Consider the following 14821-nt stretch of genomic DNA (forward strand, 5'->3'; position numbering starts at 1 on the left):
TGGTATTTTGATAGGGATTGCATTGAATTTGTAGATTTCTTCACATAGGATGGCCATTTTGACAATACTAATTTTTCCTACCCATGAGCTAGGGATGTATTTACATTTGTTGGTTTCTTTGATTTCTCTCAAGCATGTCTTGTAATTTTCAGAGTATAGGTCTTTCACTTCCTTGGTTAGGTTTATTCCTAGGTATTTTATTCTTTTTGATGCAATTGTGAATGGAATTGTTGTCCTGATTTTTCTTTCTGCTAGTTCGTCATTAGTATATAGGAATGCAACTTATTTCTCAGTATTAATTTTGTATCCTGCAACTTTGCTGAATTCAGGTATTAGTTCTAGTAGTTTTCGAGTAGATTCTCTAGGGTTTTTGTGTACAATATCATGTCATCTGCAAACAGTGACAGTTTTAACTTCTTTCTTCTGATGTGGATGCCTTTTATTTCTTTGCGTTCTCCGATTGCCCTGGTTAGGACCTCCAGAACTATGTTGAATAACAGTGGGGAGAGTGGACATCCTTGTCTTGTTCCCTATCTTAAAGGAAAAACTTTCAGCTTCTCACTGTTAAGTATAATGTGGCTATGGGTTTGTCATATATGGCCTTTATTATGTTGAGGTACTTACCCCCTATACCCATTTTGTTGGTAGTTTTAATCATGAATGGATGTTGAATTTTGTTGAATGCCTTTTCAGCATCTATGGAGATGATCATGTGGTTTTTGTCCTTCTTTTGATGTGGTGGATGATGTTTATGGATTTTCGAATGTTGTACCATCCTTGCATCCCTGGAATAAATCCTACTTGATCATTATGGATGATCTTTTGATGTATTTTTGAATTCGGTTTGCTAATATTTTGTTGAGTATTTCTAAATCTATGTTCATCAGGGATATTGTTCTGTAATTTTCTTTTTTTGTGGTGTCTTTGCCTGGTTTTGGTGTTAGAATGATGCTGACCTCATAGAATGAGCTTGGAAGTATTCCCTCTTCTTCTACTCTTTGGAAAACTTTAAGGATGATGGGTATTATGTCTTCACTAAATGTTTGAGAAAATTCAGTGGTGAAGCCATGTGGTCCAGGCATTTTGTTCTTCTGTAGGTTTTTGATTACCAGTTCAATTTCATTGCTAGTAATTGATCTGTTCAGATTTTGTTTCTTCCTGGGTCAGCCTTGGAAGATGTATTTTTCTAGAAAGTTGTCCATTTCCTCTAGGTATCCACTTTGTTACCATATAATTTTTCATAGTATTCTCTAATAATTCTTTGTATTTCTGTGGTGTCCATAGTGATTCCTCCTTTCTCATTTCTGATTCTGTTTATGTAAGTAGAATCCTTTTTTTTTCTTGATAAGTCTGGCTAGGGGTCCCAAAGAACCAGCTCTTGCTTTCATTGATTCTTTCTATTATTTTATTCTTCTCAATTTTATTTATTTATACTCTAATCTTTATTATGTCCCTCCATCTGCTGACTTTGGGCCTCATTTGTTCTTCTTTTTATAGTTTCCTTTATTGTGAGTTTGGACTGCTCATATGGGATTGTTCTTCTTTCCTGATGTAGGTCTGTATTGCAATATACTTTCCGCTTAGCAAGTGCTTCGCTGCATCCCAAAGATTTTGTGGTGTTGAATTATTGTTCTCATTTGTCTCCATATGTTGCTTGATCTCTGTTTTTATTTGGTCAGTGATCCATTGGTTATTTAGAAGCGTGTTGTGAAGCCTCCCTATGTTTGTGGGGTTGTTCATTTTCTTTGCATAATTTATTTCTATTTTCATACCTTGTGGTCTGAGAAACTGGTTGGTACAATTTTAATCTTTTTTAGTTTACCAAGGCTCTTTTTATGGCCTAGTATATGATCTACTCTTGAAAATGTTTCATGTGCACTTGAGGAGAATGTGTATTCTGCTGTTTTGGGGTGTAGAGTTCTGTAAATGTCTGTTAGGTCCATTTGTTCTAATGTGTTGTTCAGTGCCTCTGTCTCCTTACTTATTTTCTGTCTGGTTGATCTGTCTTTCAGAGTTAGTGGAGTGTTGAAGTCTCCTAGAATGAATGCATTTGCATTCTATTTCCCCTTTTCATTCTGTTAGTATTTGTTTGACATATGTAGGTTCTCCTGTGTTAGGTACATAGATATTTATAACAGTTATATCTTCTTTTTGGATTGACCCCTTTGTCATTATGTAATGTCCTTCTTTGTCTCTTGTGACTTTCTATTTTGAAGTCTATTTTGACTGATACAAGTGTTGCAACTCCTGCCTTTCTCTCCGTATTAGTTACATGAAATATCTTTTTCCATCCCTTAACTTTTAGTCTGTGTAGGTCTTTGGGTTTGAAGTGAGTATCTTGTAGGCAGCACATAGATGGGTTTTGTTTTTTATCCATTCAGTCCATCTACATTTAGGGTGATTATAGATAAGTATGTATTTATTGCCATTGCTGGCTTTAGATTTGTGGTTACCAAAGTTTCAAGGTTAACTTCCTTACTCTCTAAAAGTGTAACTTAACTCACTTAATATGCTATTACAAACACAATCTAAAGGTTCTTTTTTTTCCTCCTTTTTCATTCCTCCTCCATTCTTAATATATTAGGTATCATATTCTATACTCTTTGTCTATCCCTTGATTGATTTTTGGAATAGTTAATTTAATTTTGCATTTGCTTACTAATTAGCTGTTCTACTTTCTTTACTGTGGTTTTATTACCTCTGGTGAGCACTATTCAACCTTAGGAACACGTACATCTATAGCAGTGCCTCTGAGATGCACTGTAGAGATGGTTTGTGGGAGGTAAATTCTCTCAGCTTTTGCTTATCTGGAAATTGTTTAATCCCTCCTTCAAATTTAAATGATAGTCTTGCCAGATAAAGTAATCTTGGTTCAAGGCCCTTCTGCTTCATTGCATTGAATACATCATGACACTCCCTTCTGGCCTGTGAGGTTTCTGCTGACAAGTCTGATGATAGCCTTATTTCTCTGTCTGGCTGCTGTTAGTAGTCTGTCCTTATCCTTGATCTTTTCCATTTGCATTATTATATGACTTGTTGTTTTCTTCCTTTGGTCCCTTGTGTTGGTAGATCTGTGCATATCCATGGCCTGAGAGACTATCACTTTCCCCAGATTGGGGAAGTTTTCAGCAATTACCTCCTCAAAGACACTTTCTATCCCTTTTTCTCTCTCTTTTTCTGATGGTACCCCTATAATGTGAAAATTGTTCGGTTTGGATTAGTCACACAGTTCTCTCAACATTCTTTCATTCTTAGAGATCCTTTTTTCTCTGTGCCTCAACTTCTTTGTAGTCCTCTTCTCTCACTTCTATTTCACTCATCTTCTCCCCCACCATACCTAATCTGCTTTTAATACCCTCCATTGTGCTCTTCAATGATTGGATCTCTGACCGGAATTCATTCCTGAGTTCTTGAATATCTTTCTGTACCTCCATGAGCATGTTAATGATTTTTATTTTGACATCCCTTTCAGGAAGATTCATGGGGTCGATGTCATTTATGTCTTTCTTGGGAGTTGTATTCATAGTTTTCCTTTGAACCAGGTTCCTTTGGCATTTCATGTTTGTATGTGGTGCCCTCTAGTATCCAGAAACTCTACTCTCTGGAGCTGCTTAGCCCTTGAGGCAATGTCAGGGCTTGCAGGGGAGTGGTATTGGTGCCTGGGGGGAGGAAAGAGCTGTTTCCTGCTTCCTGGCTGCTATGCCTGTCTCCACTGCCTGAACCAGTGGGCCAAGCACACAGTTATAAGCCTCTATGCTTTGCATTTGTAGTTGCTGTAGACAGATCTTCCCTCTGGATGGCCTAATGCCAGGGTAGGGTTTGTCAGTTTGCAAGCCAGGTGGGGCTGGCCAGTAGAAAGGCTTAGTAGGCTGCATATCATGGAAGGGGTCCTTGGAGCTGTGTAGCCAGTCAGGAAGCTGGAGCATGTGAAGATCATGAAAGCTCCTAACCTGCTGGGCAGAGTGCACCTGGACAATTTTGTCTACCTGTCCTATCTTCTGAGCAGTAAGCTCTGTGCAGTCCTTGCCCCTTTACCAACCCTCTTGCTAAGGGCTTTCTTGTTAGGAAGTCTCTCAGACTGCCCACCTTTCTTATTTCCCAGTGCAGCCAGATATGGATCCCTGCTTTCCACAATCAGCTAGAATCTCAGTCTGTCCAGGAATTCTGCATGTCTTAGCTTTCCAACCCTCTAATCATAAGAGTACCATGCAAGCGCTATGAAATGTAGCTTCGTGCTCTTAGAGCAGATCTCTGGAGTTAGGTATTCAGCAGTCCCAGGCCTCCACTCCCTCCCTGCTCCATTTCTCTTCCTCCCACCAGTGAGCTGTGGTGGGAGAAGGGCTTGGCTCCTGCTGGGCCACAGTTTTGGTATGTTTCCCTGTTCTGTGAGGTCTGCTCTTTTCTCCAGGTGTATGCAATCTGGAACAGTCCTGTTCCAGTTGCTTTTTTAGGATTAGTTGTATTAATTATATTTTCATATTATATGCAGTTTTAGGAGGAAGCCTCTGTCTCACCTCTCATGCCACCATCTTTAATCCCTCCATTCACATTCTTCTTCTGTAGGTTCATAAATTGCTTTAATGATCTCAAATCACTTGTCAAATAGAGGATGTTAGAGAACAGCATACTTCCTTTCAAGTTCATGGACTTCCTCACAGAATTTGGCTTCTATATGTGTACATTCAATTTGTAGGTTTTTTAGAGCATTCACTCGTCTTTTAAACTACCTTAGGAAAACTTTCAATGTATCCTGTTGGTGTTCTACCAGACCATTAATTCTTTATTAAGGGCTGCAAGAATCTGAGGATTTTGCATCATCTGAACAGTTAGGTAACATGCTCTGATTTTTGTTTCTTCACCAGTTTCTTCTTCTACTTCAGCATCATCCAAATCTAGGTCAAGTTTAGACTGCTCTTTGTTGTCAATGTCTGCCATGCTCTAAGAACTCCAAATATTGGTGGCTGACATGGGGAGCCAGGAGGCCAGGGCTATGCAGCCCATGACACAGGGTAGCAGAAGGAGGAACTGGAGGCAGTTTTGCAAGTAGATGGCACTAAAAGAGCATTTCTGTGTATATTCCATTGTGTATATATACCACTTCTTTATCAATTCATTTATTGGTAGACCCTCAGGATGCTTCCATATCTTGGTTATTATAAACAATGTAGCAACCAACATAGGGGTGCATATGTCCTTTGAAATCAGGGATTTTGTGTTCTTCTTTCTTGGGTAAATTCCTAGAAGTGGGAGTACCAGGTTGAATGTATCTCTATTTGTAGTTTTTTGAGGAACCTCAATACTGCTTTCCATAGCGCTTGCACCAACTTACATTCCCACTGGCAGTGTAGGAGGGTTCCCATTTTGCTACATCCTCACCAACACTTGTTATTTCTTATCTTTTGGATAGTGAACATTCTAACTGGTGTTAGGTGATATCTTATTATGGTTTTGATTTGCATTTCCCTGATGATTAGTGATGTGGAGCATCTTTTTTTTTGGTATTGAGATATATGAGTTCTTCATATATTTTGGGAGTTAACCCCTTATCAGATAAATCATTTATGAATATATTCTCTCATACAGTAGGATGCCACTTTGTTCTGCTCTTATCCTTTGCTCTACAGAGGCTCTTTGATTTGATGTAGTCCTACTTGTTCATTTTTTATTTTGTTTCCCTTGCCTGAGATATGTCCAGGACAAAATTGTTCATGCTTATGTTCAAGAGATTTTTCCTATGTTTTCTCCTAAGTGTTCAATGGTTTCATGCCTTACATTCAGGTCTTTGATCCATTTTGAGTTTACTTTTGTGTGTGGGGTTAGACAGTAATCTAGTTTCATTCTCTTGTATGTAGCTGTCTAGTTTTCCCAGCATCAGTTACTGAAGAGGTTGTCTTTTCCTCACTGTATATGCATGGCTCCTTTGGTCTGTTAATTTTTATATATGGTATGAAATCCTACTTTTGTATATGGCTATCCAGCTGTCCAAGAACCAGCTGTTTTCTTTCCTCAATGAATGAATGTTGGTATCCTTTCAAAAATCACTTGTTAAGAGATATATGAGTTTGTTTCTGGACTCTCAATTCTATTCCAATGGTCTTTATTTTTTTCCTTATGACAGTGCCACATTGTCTTAATAACTTTAGCTTTGCAGTGCATTTTGAATTTCAGAGGTGGGAGTCCTCTGACTTTGTTCTTTTCAGTATTATTTTGGTGGACTAACTTTTAATAACTGAAATTGATAACTTCTTAGACATATCTGATTTTTCAGCGAGAGATGAGAATGACAGCAGAGTTAAACATAGTGATTAGAAAAAATAAAACAATTTTATGTTCATACTCAGTAAGTTAAGACCCCCACAATAAATCAGTTACAATAAGTACTGCACAATGTGCAGGGCACTCTTTCTGGGCTTTGCTGACTTCTTCAAAGGTGAAAGACAAGCCACACTGATGGGCCCACATTGTCTTTGAAGGTGTTACAATCAGTTACAATAAGATTTACAATTTTTTTAAATCTTAGAAAAGGACTTGGACTTAGCACAGAACTGGAATGTTCAAGACAGTGTTACCTGGATCTTACAGGGCAAGGAAACCCCACTTGATTTCTGAGTTATAAATATTGCTTATGTTTTACCTTGGATTAATTCTCAAATATTTTATGTGTTTATGTACGTATATCTTGAAAGTCACCTATACTAACTCTATCAGTTTCATAAATACTTCTTAAATAAATCTTGCTGACTTTTTTTTTACAAACTCTTTTGTTTCCATATAGTGTTGTTAAGAAAATTTATACATAATCAACTACAATTTTTTAAAAGGAAAACACATACATTCATACATATACCAGCCACTAAACTTGTTTTATTCTCTTTTGTCCAGGAATATGACAAATCTGAAGACAGACCTGAGGAGGTAGCTATAGCTGCACCAGGATAAAGAGGTGTGTGTTCCCATGGACGACTCAAGCCCCTTCAGCAGTGTTGATGTAGACAAAGACCTTGTCATTGCCTTTGTTCTTCTGTTTCTGTTCCTTTTAGTGATGATTTTTCAGTGTGCCAATGTGGGTAAAATTGAAACATTTCCAGAATTTCTCTCCTGGCTTTGCTGCATCTGCATATCAACAGGCATTCAGAGGTGTGAACAAGTAGGCTTTAGTGCATTTGCATCTTTCCTCAGGGGTGGAGAAGTTCATCTCCATATCAATGGGTTAATACCTGGGCAACAGAGGGCTTATCTGCACCTGAGAGGTGAGCGGTAGGGCCGATGTTGTGGCTGCTTGAGCAGGAGAGAGAGATGGGCCAGACTCCAGTTTTGTAAGCAATAAACGGGTTTTAAACTTTATTTCTCCCTTTGACTGATTTTGGTTTTTAGAGGTATTTTGCCCCAGGATTTCCTTTCCCTGGACTTACAATTGGCGCAGTCGGCAGGGTTCCTGTGAACCTGAAATCTGTCATAGTGGGTGCGGCCTTTGGGAGGGCCCCCCTAGGAATGATGGAGAGAAGTGGCACTCGTGCCAAAGGACATGTGTCTACACTAATGTGGTTGTGGAGGCACCACCACTGCTGCTGGCCATGCTGACCCTGGCCTGTGGCCCAAGCCTAAGGCTACTGCTTCTAACACTGCTGCTGCTCCTGCTGCCAGCCAGAGCCTGGCCACAACCATGGAAAGGAGCAGAGGTCTGGGTCACTTTGAAGCAACTGGCTGCTGTGTACCACACCTTGCTGGCTACAGAGCCCATTGCCGGAACAGCTCCGACCAAGGTAATAACCTCCTATCCCATCGCAGGTTGGGTGCGAGACTGGACCCAAAGGCCACAGAGTGGTGTGGCACAGACACCTCCTAAGACAATGTGGGCCCATCAGTGTGGCTTGTCTTTCACCTTTGAAGAAGTCAGCAAAGCCCAGAAAGAGTGCCCTGCACATTGTGCAGATCAGCAAACCACCAAGAGGGGCCTAGAGTGTCTCCCTGCAGCCTACAGTCAATCACCATTTACTGAGAGCAATCAAGGTACCCACTTTATTGGACTTGTGTTGCAAGGATGGGTGCAGCAATTAGGAGTAAAATGGATGTGGCCCTGTTGGATCTCCCCAAAGGAGGACGCCACCCCAATTCACTCATGGAAGACGTCTCTTGATGCAACAAGCAAGAGGACTTTATTCAGGAACCAGCTAGCTGGGGTCCAAGTGTCAGCCCAACGCAGCAGGTTTCAACAAGGACCCCGAGCACTCAAAGCCAAGGGTTTATATAGCATTTTCAAAACACTTAACTCATAGTAATTTTCCACAGCTGCACATTATTCTTGCAAGACATACATCCTGGGGTTAGGTAAGAGCAAGATAAGACCACTCCTCAATTGTCAGGGAGGTTCTGCACGATAAGCTTGGTATGTAAGATTAACTGACCAAGGTTAGCTGACTAAAGGCCACAGCTGCCCACCACCTGGTGTTCATGATTAACTTGTTTTTCAAGGCCTTACCCAGTTTCAGTTTTTCTTTCTTAGTCACATACTCAGAAAATGGCTTCTAGGCCCTTAAGATGGCTATGCTTATGCTAACCTATTTCTATTCTCATTTGATGCTTAGATTCTACAGCCCTGGACATTTCAACACATGGATGGGCGATGGCTGGCTCTTCTGGCACCTTGGGGAAAAGGCCTGGAAGCTGGCCTTCTTTGTATTCCTGGAATAACAGCAAATTGGCCCCTGACAATCACAGTTATTTGCTTCTATGGTCTTTATGTCCTGGATGCACCCCCTGGCTGCAGCTGCCGTGTGATGGCTGGAATGGATGAGCTTTGGACTTAATCTGCATGGGACTTTGAACCTAGCTGAATCCTCTGGCTTGAGAATTATGATTGTGTTGCTGTTGTCAAGAAAATAATGTTTAAAGAGAGGCTTAACTTTGTCTAATGTTTGGTAAAAGTTTTGTGAGCAATCTAGCATGACTGTTAGGAATGACAAGTGTAGAAATGTATTTTGTGCTTAGTGAGAGATTGTGCTGTAAAGTACATTTACTTAATCTGCATAGGCTGAATCCTCTGGTTTGAGGATTATCAAGATTTTATTGCTGTTGCTATTGCATGTTACTAGATTGGTCAGAAGAGGGGGATCGAGTGAATTGTAAGGCTAGATTTCTGGATGGGTGAACTGTGGGTAAAATTGAAACATTTCCAGAATTTCTCAGCTGACTTTGGTGCATCTGCATATCAACAGATGTTCAGAGGTGTAAACAAGTAGGCTTTAGTGCATTTGCATCTTTCCTCAGGGGTGGAGAAGTTCATCTCCATATAAGTGGGTAATTATCTGGGCAACAGAGGGCTTATCTGTACCTGAGAGGTGAGGGGGAGGGCCGGTGATGTGGCTGCTTGAGCAGGAGAGAGAGATGGACCGGACTCCAGTTTTGTAAGCAATAAACGGGTTTTAAACTTTATTTCTCCCTTTGACTGATTTTGGATTTTAGAGGTATTTTGCCCCAGGATTTCCTTTCCCTGGACTTACAGCCAAATTTTTGAAGAATCCCTATGAAGAAAGCTCTACAACCACAGAACTGTCTCTGAGTTGAACTATGAAAAAGCCTGGTAGACTCCTCCTCAAGGGAGATTTGAAATCTTCTATACAGACATTTATAATCCAGATTTTATATTAATTTCACCTCCCAATGTCTGGGCTGTTTCAGTCTTGCAGTCCACAATAGGCACATGAGGGTGAGTTGAAAATAATAAAAAGGATGAAACACAAGCCAGTTTCTATTTGTTCCTGTTTAGGGAAATAGTTACCAAAGTGGGACAGAGACAGGTTGAACTCATTGATTAAAATTAAGCCATGAGTTTCAATCCTCCAATATCAAATGTCCTTAAGATAAAACAGTTGCCATACTCACATGATGTAATGTAATATCGTATCATGATGCTTGGTAAGGCACACCCAACACTAGAACTCCTCGATGTGGTCCTAGGAGGTGGTTCTAGGAGGTCCCCTTAGTTATGCAAATGCAAGGCCAACAGGAACCAATTGTCTTGCAATAAGAGTCTAACAGGACCTTTTTAATGTGTGAGGCTTTATGAAATCTGCTGCCTTTTCAAGTGGGTAAAGCTCTGTGGTAGAGGAGGATTAATTTGCCTTAGGTGAATCCCTTAATCTCTCTCAGCCCAAATTTCCTCATCCATAAAATAATATCTAGTGGGTTGAAAGGGGCTCTCAAGAAGACATGTCCATATTCTCACTTCCAAATCCCATGAATGTAAACTTACTTGGAAAAAAGATGCTGGCAGATGTAATTAAGGATATCAAAATAAACTCATTATGGATAGTCTGAGTGAGCCCTAAATCTAATGATAAGTGCTTTTATAAAAGATAGAAGAGAAGAAGACACAGTAAGACAGAAAAAAAGGCCAAGGGAAGATGGAGACAGAGATGGGTGTCATGCAACTACAAAGTGAAAAACCCTTGCCCAGAATCAGAAGAAGCTGGAGGCAAAGAAGGATTGTCCCCTGAGCCTGAGAAGGTGCCCTGCCCACACTTTGATTTTTGGACTTTAGCCTCCAGAACTGTGAGAGAATAAATTTCTGTTGTTGTAAGCCACATAGTTTGTGGTAATTTTACTGTAAGATAAATTCTAGTCAAAATAAGCAGGTGACGAGAGGCAACAAAGGACCAGGCAGTTTATTTGAGCCCAATTCCCTGGCAAGGTTCCCTGGTCTGGCTATCACAGGCCAAGGAAGTCGCCCCAGAAGGGGAGGTGGGGAATTTTTAAGAGAACAGGGAAGGGAGAGTGAAGTGGGCTGCGCTATTGGTAGGTGAGGAATTTCTTATTGGCTCAGGGTTGGGTGATGGACAGCCAGAGGTCTCCTTCTGGATGGAGGGGTTCTGCATCTGGGGTTTGTTGGCACGTCATGGGATTGGAATCCAGGAAGAGCTGTTCATTCCTTCCTTATATGGCACGGAGCTACTTGGTGCTGTCTCTGCTCCGCCTGCATTGTCCTCGCCCTTCTCCCTCCAGTGCCTATAGCCTTACAGAAACTAATATATAATACATCAGACCTTTTAAGAGAAAAGAGAAAGAAAGAATAATCCCTACTCTCCAAAGTCTGCAGTTAGGGAAATTTGGTAGACTAGACTATGGTCAACTGGCAGAAAAGTCAATAACAGAATTCACTAGAAGGAAGGGGCACATCTCAGCCACTGACCAAGGCTTCAACACAGGTTTGGCTGAAGAGGATTGCTTCTGGCACAAGTGATAGAGGCTGAAGCTCTCAGGTCCAGCCAGTCATGCTGGCCAGATGTTCTAGGCAACAGTTACCTAGCATGTGAATGTGAACTAAGAGAGCCATAACCTTGAAATCTAACTATGGGGCATCACATGGGCTTGTACAGGGACTTGGACCAGCATGCAGTCACTTCAGAGAAGATACGTATCCATGGGGCCATGATGGACCAGACTTTAGCAGCAATACCAAATACCATGCACTGTTAGCAGAGACTGATAATTGTTCCTGTCTTCTGGAAGCAGGACTGCCCCTATTCTTGGCCTGAGTAAGTTACCAAAATTATCTGAAAATGGAGGCAGGGAAGCCAGAGCTTTCCAGTGGAGTACTAGACTTTGCCTTCACCAAAACAGAAGGTGCTGTATCGGTTAAACTATAAGGTGGATGGGGTGAGAGTGGGAATTTGTTCCCTGATATAATGAAAAGAAATTCAAGACAAAGTGCAGGTCAGGGTAAAGTGGGATCAAATTAAGATTGATGTCAGTTCTTGAGGGCTACGGTGTGTTCCCTCAAGGAACTCAAAAATTAACCTTTCCCTACCCCTTAAAATAAAATGTAAGACAAACACACTAATGAGAGCATCAATATATAGCCACTGGAGAGTCACAGATTTTACTGTCATCTGCCTTTCCCTAGTAATCTATCCAAGAGAAAATGTATTAGAAGAAGTGGGCCATCTGTGGAAGTAGAGAAAGAGGAGCAACCCACGACAAACTCACACAGGGGCAATATGAATGCTGTTTAGGAGAGAGGGCAATTTAACCTTTGGACAGGGGAGTATATCCAGTCCCAGTGGCCAGATAGTCGTTGGTGTCTTGACTTAGGGAGTTGCAGCCCACAGACCTTCTGTCTATCTGTTTTTTGGGTTTTTTTATTAAGGTATCATTGATATACACTCTTATGAAGGTTTCACAAGAAAATCAATGTGGTTATTACATTCACCCTTATTATTGAGACCCCCCCATACACCATTGAAGTCACTGTCCATCAGTGTAGTAAGATGCCACAGAGTCCCTGTTTGTTTTCTCTGAGCTACACTGTCTTCCCCATGATACCACACACACCATGTGCACTAATGACACCCCACAATCCCATTCTCCCTCTCACCCTCACATATCCCTCCCCTTTGGTAACCACTACTCTCTTCTTGGAGTCTGTAAGTCTGCTTCTATTTTGTTCCTTCAGTTTTGCTTCATTGTTATATTCCACAAATGAGGAAAATCATTTGGTACTTGTCTTTCTCTGCCTGGCTTATTTCACTGAGCATAATGTCCTCCAGCTCCATCCATGTTGTTGCAAATGGTAGGATTTGTTTCTTTCTTATGGCTGAATAATATTCCATTGTGTATATGTACCACACCTCCTTTATCCATTCTCCTACCAATGGACACTTCAGTTGCTTCCATATCTTGGCTATTGCAAATCGTCCATCTGGTTTTATTGTCCATTATTATCTGATAATCTGATGTCCTTTCACCCACCTTAAACTAGCAGTTTACAGATCCAACTGGTCTGCAGAGTTTTATTGGGCCAGCCCTTCCCAGTGTGTAGGTGTGTGTTGGGTTCTATATTTGGTTAGTGAACCACATTTTAGAATTATTATAGAAGTAATATATGCACATAGTAAAAAAAAATTTTTTTCAAACATTACCTAAGGATAAAAATGCAAGAGTTTCCTAGACACTGTTTGGTTTCCAAATCCTTCTTTGCAGAGATAACTGATGTTAAGGTAGTCTGTTTCTGCATGTGTATTTATCTTTCTATAACTTTTACCAGTCTTCTTATTTTTAACATTATTGAATTAACTATCCATTTTCATGTTTCAAAATTCAAAAGGTATAAAATAGGTGAAAAATAATGGTGAAAACCCTTATTCCCACTCTTGTCCTTCCGTTTGCCCTCTTCAGAGACAACCAGCATTAATTTCTTATGTATCCTTCCAATGGTATTTTATGTATATGTAAGAAAAAAATATATTTTTGTCATTACTTACAAAAATAATAGCATGCTATACACTATGTTCTATACCTGCTTTTCTCATTAATATACCTTTAGAGATGACATCATATCAGTTCATAGCTTCCTCAACATTTTTTTCTTAAATACAGCTTAAGTGTATTCCATTGTTTCAGAGTGCCATAATTTGTTTAATCAACCCCTGCTGATATAAATTTATATGGTTTCTGAATATTTTGCTCTTTCAAACAGTGTTACAGAAGATAATTTAGCACTTACATCATTTCAAAGGTTCACATATTCAAAGTATGCAATTTTGGACATATATGTGGTTTAATTCCTAGAAATTGAATTTTTGGTTTAAAGAGTATTGGAGAATTTATAAATTTTTTTAAATTAGCTGTCAACATTCAACACTCAGAAGCTTTCATATAAAAAATATGAGTTAATTACCTAGTCTTACTAAAATTCAGATTCTGATTCAGTACATCCTGAGTTGGGTCAGAGATTTCGAATTTTTTAAGTTTATTTAAAATATTGGAGATTGTATCTATCACATAGGACAAAAATTAGCTGGAGCTAAGTAGCATCTGCTTCCTATAGGTGAGACATGTATTTCCAGGTGACCACAGTCCTCACCCACCCCATTTTGCTCCTTGTTACTTTCCTGATGCCTGAAAATCTTTGAGATTTTTACCCCCATCATGTTTTATTTTGATTTTGAGATCACCCAACAGCTTTTAGATTATAATATAATTTCCCTTAAGTCTGTCAATAGGGAAAGGAACATTTGGCATTCCAAGGTTTTGACTCCTGTGCTATGATTTCTCTTGGTCATACCATTGTGATTTTTTCAGTGTATCCCAGTGGATTGCAAGAGTGAATGGGCTGAACACACCAACATGAGTATTCCAATTGGTGTATCAGTTATTTTTTACTTTATATTATTAAACTGGCAATAAACTGTCTACCTCAATAATTTGTAAATTTTAATGTGATTCTTGTATATCAGGGCCTGATCATCTCTGACAAGAGTTTGTCTTCAGACCTTAACAAAAACAAAGTCAGAGCTTGGCTCCCTAAATATCAAGGCCCTACCCTGGAAAGGATTACACAGCTCAAACCTGCTTTTCCTACAGAGCTTCTCAACTTTTAGTGAGCAAACAAATTACCTGGTTTTACTAAAATTTAGATTCTGACTCATCACATCCTGAATGGGGTCAGATATTTAGAATCTCTAAGAAGCTACCTGATTGCTTGCTGAATAGCAAAGCCATAGAAGATACTTTCTGAGTCCTACTTCGGATTTCTACAGGACTGATCACTTCAGCCTTCTTAGAGCAATGAAGAAATCAGACTGGTATAGGATGCCGCAAATAGCTCCTATTTCCCTTCAACATTTCCCATTCCTCATTTCCTCCCAACCCACCCACATACATCAGAAAACTGAAATCTAATTAATAGAAACATAATCAGGGCAAAGCAAAGATTTCCCCTCATTCATCACACATTACAGGGCACCACAGGTACAAGGCAGTATGTCAGGCACGATGGGTAACAAATGATTAAGAAGGGACTTCAGCCTTGAGTTGATTACAA

The 14821-nt window shown here is 39.9% G+C and overlaps 1 long non-coding RNA gene across 1 annotated transcript; it reads left to right on the top strand.

The window, feature by feature from the left end:
* The first annotated feature begins 7637 nt into the window (after positions 1 to 7637).
* Positions 7638 to 9432, top strand: LOC140848728 (uncharacterized). Its single transcript, XR_012129840.1, has 2 exons — positions 7638 to 7763; positions 8586 to 9432. It is a non-coding gene; the product is annotated as an uncharacterized lncRNA (long non-coding RNA).
* The last annotated feature ends 5389 nt before the right edge of the window (positions 9433 to 14821 follow it).

Source organism: Manis javanica, chromosome 4, assembly GCF_040802235.1.
Source record: "Manis javanica isolate MJ-LG chromosome 4, MJ_LKY, whole genome shotgun sequence".
Classification (NCBI taxonomy): Eukaryota; Metazoa; Chordata; class Mammalia; order Pholidota; family Manidae; genus Manis; species Manis javanica.